The sequence below is a fragment of the Rutidosis leptorrhynchoides genome, chromosome 2 (assembly GCF_046630445.1).
Source record: "Rutidosis leptorrhynchoides isolate AG116_Rl617_1_P2 chromosome 2, CSIRO_AGI_Rlap_v1, whole genome shotgun sequence".
Lineage (NCBI taxonomy): Eukaryota > Viridiplantae > Streptophyta > Magnoliopsida > Asterales > Asteraceae > Rutidosis > Rutidosis leptorrhynchoides.
In genome coordinates this window covers 600,616,010-600,625,287 of record NC_092334.1, presented here as the reverse complement: position 1 = coordinate 600,625,287, position 9,278 = coordinate 600,616,010, and positions in this window count along the sequence as shown.

Sequence of the window (9,278 nt, the reverse complement as noted above, 5' to 3'; positions counted from 1 at the left end):
GGTCGTTACAGTACCCACCCGTTAAAGAAATTTCGTCCCCGAAATTTGGTAGAGGTTATCATAAATAACAATAGGAATGTTTTCATGACGAATATGAGGTAATAATAGGGTTTTATCATTATTGGAAGATATGGATAAAACGATTCGATCATGTGAAGCGCACGAGTGAAGTTATCGCAAAAGAGTGAAGTGAGTAATATGGAATTGTTTGAACCGATGACGTGGTTAGGATTGATTTTCGGGATTTAAGGGATTTAAAGAAAATCTTATGTAATAAGATTTGGTTTTGTTTTTTTTTTTTTTTTTTTTTCGGCGATCAGGATCTTCTTTGATTTGATGTGGCAATCTGTTTCAATTTCTCTGTCGGATATTTTACTATAAAATTACCTCCTTTGTTTCCTTATTTCCATATCCCACATCTTCTACTCTTTCTCCTTAATTCCTATTTTAAAACATTCGCCAATATGCTCCATCCCATTCTGATCCTTGATTTACTCTCAATGTTCACATCTGTCATCCTTCTCTTTCGTCTATCACCAGAAGAATCTATTTACTTCTACTATACTCTTGTGTTTATGATGTTTCTAGTTCTCCCGTGTCTCTATTATGCTATCTGCATTGATATACACGGTTTGAAATTTTGGGATTATTATTGAGCTTTATATTCTTCATTATTTTTCGGAGTTTCATGCTTTCATTTCCTCCTCCCGACTTTGAGTCAAGCGAGTAATGATCCGGAATTCGTAGGTATGAAATTCAGAATGAACATAGCTAATGCTCTTAGAAGGAAATGGTAATGACACGATTTTGATTTGTCAAATTACCAGAATATCCTGGAAAAGACCGAATCATCAAGAGAATATTTTCTTGATATGTTTAGAGATTGGATAGAATGTAAGAGCCGTGTAACATGGCATATGATGACGGTACTGTGAATCATCACATTCCATTAGAAACTTAACATGACTTACTGTAATATAATGAAGTTTATCAAGTTTCATTATATTATACCAATTCATGCATCAGTTCCCAACCCTGCTTCAGAACATTCCTATTTTAAACTCGAAGGTTTTAGAACTTAGAAACTAACACAGTTTCTTTTATGTTGTAACGCAGATGTTACGGAGAGATAAATGATCCCAGATAAGAATATGTAACAACCCAAACCAAACCACGACAATTCCCGTTAAATTTTACAACAAAAAAAAAATTTCTGGTGCAGTTCAATTGCGCGGCGCGCCAGGTGGGTGCGCGGCGCGCCAAACCACCTGGACAGCCCGCTGTCCCCGGAAGTCAATTTAACGAAAATGTTCGACTAGTTCCCGACATTTTTAGCCAAAACGCTTTCAACCATGAATTCATATATATAAAACTAGCACGTTTAATTAATAAAATTAAGTTTACGGAGTGGGTCCGACATCGACCCATATTACCACCTTAAGTACCAAAAATACAATTTTCGACTTTAAGATTTTAATACAAAACAAAGCCGAGCATGGCGATCGGGAATACACTACCCAATCCTAAACAATCCAAAAGCAAGTCACTAAAGCAACTATGCAAGTCTTCTAGTCCTCGCGCTTACCCGAGCCACCATCCGCATGCAATCTATAAAAAGAGTCAACAACGAGAGGGTAAGCTAATGCTTAGTGAATGATAATATACTACATACATATATATGTATAAAATGAATACGCCACACAAAACAAATACCGCATACCGAAGCATCCAAGTATAAAGCATCTACACTAAGCATACCGTACGATCTAAGCAACGAGCTAAAGATACAACACAAAAGATAGTCCACCAACGACAAAGTAAACATCGCCAAATAGCTACACCCGGAGGGTTAGCTACAACACAACAACACATTAATATAATACAATAATAATAATACACAAGGTTAACCCCTTAACCTCAATCACACGAACATTGGCCGAACAACCCGAGCCTTGTGAATTCGCACAACCCGAAATTCACTTCTCAACCATAAGATGACCGAACAACCCGAGTCATCGTGAATCCGCACTACCCGAGATCCACTACCTCAATAAGGTGACCGAACAACCCGAGTCACCATGAATCCGCACTACCCGAGATTCATTTCTCATTACTAAAGCCCACGGTCACGGGATTATAAAATCCACCACATCGGGGTCATCCACAACACAACCATATCAACCCTTCGCCATTAGGGTTATAACAACCAAAACACAACCATATCAACCCTTCGCCATTAGGGTTATAACAACCAAATCACAACCATGTGTGATAATGTGCACACAAAATGTGCACCTCGCCAAAGATGGTCAACCAAAACGCACAACCGTGCCAATTGGACTTATACACAAGTCCATCAAGTCCACCTATATGTGAAGTGAGCTCTATAACCGAGAATCACTTCACCCGACCCGCACCCATCCTACACATACATATGCACATAGGATATTATCACTCACCTTGAAGTCTTGAAGAAAGCTTCCAAGTAATCCGCAACTCGTCAATGGAAAGTACCTATTCCATTATCACAAATATCACAACACAATTAGGATGGATTTACAAACCACCCAATTCGACCCTTAGTGCAATTTCGACCCAAATGCACTTCCAAGCACAAACCGTATCCGAACTAACCAATAATCACTAACACAAGTGAGAATGGTCATAATATGCTAAATAAACCCGAACTCAAGTGTTAAACACGTGTCATACCCATTTTGACACTTAAACCCTAATTTTGACCCATAAAGGTCAAAATCTCATCCTTTACAAGTTTGACACCAAAACACATTTAACTCGGTTTAATACTTCAACTTAATCCATTTTAAGTTTATAAACCTCATTAATTCGCCAATCGGGTCATAATTACCACCAAAACCTAATTTGACCCAAAGTCACAATTAGTCACCCAAATTACCCTAAATGGGTTCCAATACTTCCATAATCACTAATCCAAGTGATTAAACTCCAAACCAAAGCCTAATCAAGGCCAAAACGTCATCCAACCCAAAACCCGCCAAGTGACAAGAATAACTAGTCACCATAAACCCATTTCATCACCTAAGTGGGTTACTCAACAAATTAACTCAAAACCCTAAATTGAATATCAAGTTAAACAAATGAAATTCGGAGTTTGAGCTTACCAATACCACCACAACATAGCTAGGAACGAGGAGAACAACTTTAAAACCCGAGACTTTGAACGATTCGAGCTTCTTCCTCACCAAAACCTTCAATCTCTCTCTAAGCCTCTCTCTCTCTCTAAGAATGGATGAAGATGATGAGTGGATGTGAACGGGATCCAAAACTGATCCAAACTAGCTCATAAGCCTCACAAATCCGGCCCCATGTGATTTTACCCTTTTACCCCTCATTAAAGCAATTAAAAATAAAGAGGGTTCTGTCAGCAGCAATCGGCGCGGCGCGCCCCAACCCTGCGCGGCGCGCAACACAGCTGAACCAGATTCCTTTGCATATTAATTCCATATAAATATTAAACGAAGCCCGATCTCATATGTCTTTTATAAACAAGTATACAAAATAAATATTCGGGTCTTACAACTCTCCCCCACTTAAACTCGATCACGTCCTCGTGATCCTCATCACTTGACCAAACGGACTCCACTCTACGGTCCTCAACATAAGTCCAATCCGACTTTCCTAAGCAATTTTTCCCAACGAATCGCCTTCCACAACTAAATCGTCACCCGCGATTTATCAAATCCACAATCCGAGCACTAACACCATGCTCATTCCCTAACACTGGGAAAAAACCCAACCAATCTCATACCGAGATATTAATTCCTTAGTGTACTATTACCGAGTACAACGCTAAAAGCAACCAAGTCTCAACCTAAAGTCAACAATCCGAAACGATGAAGACCGAACCAAACGAATCCTTGCGGATAACACCAATCACTAGACATCCTTTGTAGTGCGGTATACGACCACTACGCCACTACTGTAACATCATAATCCAACGGTTAGAAACCGATAGCGTCCAAAACGACTATGGCAACGCTAAACCCGAAGGTGTACAAAATCAACTCTCGTCACACCCGTGACAACATGTGAGCGAAACACGGCTATCGCATCACTAATCACACAACATGGTCCTCACGACCCCACTACCGGCGTATAAAACAACCAATAGATCAAACCACACGGTCCTCATGACCCCACCATCGGTGTATAAAACAACCGATAGATCACAACTCAACATGGCCGAAACAACCCGAGCCAAAACACATATGGAGGATGGTCGAAACAACCCGAACCTTAGTGAATTCGCACAACCCGAAATCCACCAACCCAATCCATATATCTCACAACAGAATGACCGCACAACCCGAGTCATCGTGAATACGCGCAAACCGATATTCACTACCACTGCCACATAGTGTAACCGAGGATGGCCGTACAACCCGAGCCTTAGTGAATCCGAACTACCCGACATTCACTACCTCAAACTATGAGCCCAACCAACAGGGACAATCGTACTACCCGAAATATTGTGAATACGAACAACCCGATATTCACGTCCCACAACACAACTCTCTTGATGAAGTCAGAGGACCCCAAAGGTCATGCTCCACCAATCTCAATACCGGATGAAGTCAGCGGACCCGAAGATCATGCTTCACCGATCTCAACACCACGCTCATGACGAAGTCAGCGGACCCTAAAGATCATGCTCCATCAATCACGTACTCCCATGATGAAGTCAGCGGACCCTAAAGATCATGCTCCATCAATCAACCATACCATAATGAAGTCAGCGGACCCGAAGATCATGCTTCATTAATCGTCAATCCCATGATGAAGTCAGCGGACTCCGAAAGTCATGCTTCATCAATCACATACCATAATCGAGCAAGAACCACCTATATCAAGCATAGGTACCGAACAAGAATTCTCCAAAAGAGAACCCGACACACACCTTCCTTAACCGAAGGATTTCACCTTGCTCACCAAACACGTCCATTATCTCTCAACGAGATTTACCACATTACCACCTCGGTGGTAATTCTAATCCAAACCATAAGTACAATTTATCCGAAATCGTACCCTACCACAAATCGACCAAAACTAGGTCTCGACAAAAATTTCCGGATCTACCAAAAGCATCATCCGAAATATCACACTAAAACTTCCTCGTGCGGGAGTGCGACTCCCCCACTTGGAACCACGTTCCTATCTCACAACTCGTACAACCGTACAATGCTACCAAAGGTAGACTTTACCGACGATTGGGTACACACGACCCATCACTACACCTTGCTCCAACCTTGAGCATACAAAGGATTTCAATCAATCCTTAAACACTTCGAACGAAAAGTGTAGCACGATTACACAAACCATACCCTCGCAATTATCCAATTGCTTTAGTTTGTCAAGTTTCACTTAGTCACTCATGTACCTAAGGGTTTCTCCCGGGACCCTAAGTACAATGTAACCACAACACAATCGGAGTCGACACCACGCTAGTAGGTATAAAAGAGGCACCTAATGTCGCGTCATAAAGACTCCATTACCAACATACGTCAAGATTTTAAACACTCGATCTCAAAGGTTCCAATCACCCGACGAAGCCCATGGTTCATCACTTCAACACAGAAGCGAACACGCGCTTAACAATCGAACACCAAATCCATTTCCGTGGCTTGGTAGTAACATTTCCCAAATACTAAGGAATGCTTGGTTGCACCAAGTCTTACGCCCTTCGTCCCAAAAATCAAACATCGTCACAGGGTACTTCCATTAGGAACGTCACCCTTAACAATAACATGCACAACACAATGCATCTAACAAATCCGAACCTAAACGCCACATAAATAAATATTCAAAAGACATATTTATTAAAACGAAACGAACCTCAACGTCTCCTTTCGGCATTCGCCGCCGCCAACTCGGGACAATCCGGCTTGCGATGTCCCTCTTTATGACAATAGTAGCACATTCCGTCATCACTTCTCGGCATTGTGCATTCCCACAACTTGTGACCCCTAACGCCACAATTGAAACACCTAGGCGCACGAGAATCCACCGCGCCCTTTACCACATTACTCGTACTCGCACTCGGATCCTTAGTCCTCTTACTCGGAGCACCATAAGAAATAACCCTTCTCTCACTTGAAGGTTCGGCCTTTTTCGATCGCGTATAAGACTCAAAACCTCTAGCCACCGCAAATAACTCAGCAAACGACTTCGCGTAACCCCGGCTAATTTTGCTTTTCAAGTCATCGCTCAAAGTTCGATAGAAATCCTCCATCAACAAATGATCGTTCCCCAAATATTCCGGGCAAAAACGAGCCTTCGACATAAAAGTCGTCTTTAAAGTATTCAAGTCCATAGAACCCTGTTGCAAATTTCGCAACTCACAACGCAATTCCGATAAATCGGCTGAAGTTCGGAACTCCTCGAAGAATTCCTCCTTAAATTCGTCCCATGATAATGCCATAAACGTCTCACCACCGACAAGATCAATCTTGCCATCCAACCAATCCTTCGCCCTACCTCGCAACAAACTAGTAGCGAGTCTCGTCTTTTTCTCGGGTGGGCATTCCATAGTACGAAAACACCCTTCGACATCCGAAACCCAAGTCGTACTCACCAAAGGATCCGGTTTCCCATCATACATAGGGGGTTTAGTCCTCATGAAGCTCTTAAGACAACGCTCCATTTCACCCCTATTTTGGAATTCGAAATACTTCCCATCCATTTCTTCTCGAAACGCCCTCATTTGCTCCGCAACGGCGGCCGTAACTCTAGCATTAAATTCCGTGTCGTTCGTCTCGGTCTCGTTTCGCGTCGTCATTCTAAGGAATGCAAAACGATTAGTCCACGCACGTATAAAACGACACGCACAACACCCTCCCATCTTGCTAAACACTCGTCGTACATCACTTGTTAGACACGATTTGCACCCGTAATAAGGTCTGCAAGTTCTTATTACGCACGCACGCCGCATCGACTCGTTAGTACAACGACCGCCTCGCTCGATGCTATAAACAAACACAAACAAAATTCTACGCGATAGAAGCACACGCGAGAATTATACAACAACACAAATAATATATTAATAATATCCGCATTACTAATATAAACGTTAGTCGACCTATAAACAAGGCACTAACTAAACCCGTTCCTGACCCGTAATCCTACAAGTCCCGCAAAAAATTACGCGCACACAAAAGTCTAAGTCTAGGCACCTATCTCAAGTCACCTAAATCCCTTAGACCATGCTCTGATACCACTTGTAACAACCCAAACCAAACCACGACAATTCCCGTTAAATTTTACAACAAAAAAAAAATTCTGGTGCAGTTCAATTGCGCGGCGCGCCAGGTGGGTGCGCGGCGCGCCAGGTGGGTGCGCGGCGCGCCAAACCACCTGGACAGCCCGCTGTCCCCGGAAGTCAATTTACCGAAAATGTTCGACTAGTTCCCGACATTTTTAGCCAAAACGCTTTCAACTATGAATTCATATATATAAAACTAGCATGTTTAATTAATAAAATTAAGTTTACGGAGTGGGTCTGACATCGACCCATATTACCACCTTAAGTACCAAAAATACAATTTTCGACTTTAAGATTTTAATACAAAACAAAGCCGAGCATGGCGATCGGGAATACACTACCCAATCCTAAACAATCCAAAAGCAAGTCACTAAAGCAACTATGCAAGTCTTCTAGTCCTCGCGCTTACCCGAGCCACCATCCGCATGCAATCTATAAAAAGAGTCAACAACGAGAGGGTAAGCTAATGCTTAGTGAATGATAATATACTACATACATATATATGTATAAAATGAATACGCCACACAAAACAAATACCGCATACCGAAGCATCCAAGTATAAAGCATCTACACTAAGCATACCGTACGATCTAAGCAACGAGCTAAAGATACAACACAAAAGATAGTCCACCAACGACAAAGTAAACATCGCCAAATAGCTACACCCGGAGGGTTAGCTACAACACAACAACACATTAATATAATACAATAATAATAATACACAAGGTTAACCCCTTAACCTCAATCACACGAACATTGGCCGAACAACCCGAGCCTTGTGAATTCGCACAACCCGAAATTCACTTCTCAACCATAAGATGACCGAACAACCCGAGTCATCGTGAATCCGCACTACCCGAGATCCACTACCTCAATAAGGTGACCGAACAACCCGAGTCACCATGAATCCGCACTACCCGAGATTCATTTCTCATTACTAAAGCCCACGGTCACGGGATTATAAAATCCACCACATTGGGGTCATCCACAACACAACCATATCAACCCTTCGCCATTAGGGTTATAACAACCAAAACACAACCATATCAACCCTTAGCCATTAGGGTTATAACAACCAAATCACAACCATGTGTGATAATGTGCACACAAAATGTGCACCTCGCCAAAGATGGTCAACCAAAACGCACAACCGTGCCAATTGAACTTATACACAAGTCCATCAAGTCCACCTATATGTGAAGTGAGCTCTATAACCGAGAATCACTTCACCCGACCCGCACCCATCCTACACATACATATGCACATAGGATATTATCACTCACCTTGAAGTCTTGAAGAAAGCTTCCAAGTAATCCGTAACTCGTCAATGGAAAGTACCTATTCCATTATCACAAATATCACAACACAATTAGGATGGATTTACAAACCACCCAATTCGACCCTTAGTGCAATTTTGACCCAAATGCACTTCCAAGCACAAACCGTATCCGAACTAACCAATAATAACTAACACAAGTGAGAATGGTCATAATATGCTAAATAAACCCGAACTCAAGTGTTAAACACGTGTCATACCCATTTTGACACTTAAACCCTAATTTTGACCCATAAAGGTCAAAATCTCATCCTTTACAAGTTTGACACCAAAACACATTTAACTCGGTTTAATACTTCAACTTAATCCATTTTAAGTTTATAAACCTCATTAATTCGCCAATCGGGTCACAATTACCACCAAAACCTAATTTGACCCAAAGTCACAATTAGTCACCCAAATTACCCTAAATGGGTTCCAATACTTCCATAATCACTAATCCAAGTGATTAAACTCCAAACCAAAGCCTAATCAAGGCCAAAACGTCATCCAACCCAAAACCCGCCAAGTGACAAGAATAACTAGTCACCATAAACCCATTTCATCACCTAAGTGGGTTACTCAACAAATTAACTCAAAACCCTAAATTGAATATCAAGTTAAACAAATGAAATTCGGAGTTTGAGCTTACCAATACCACCA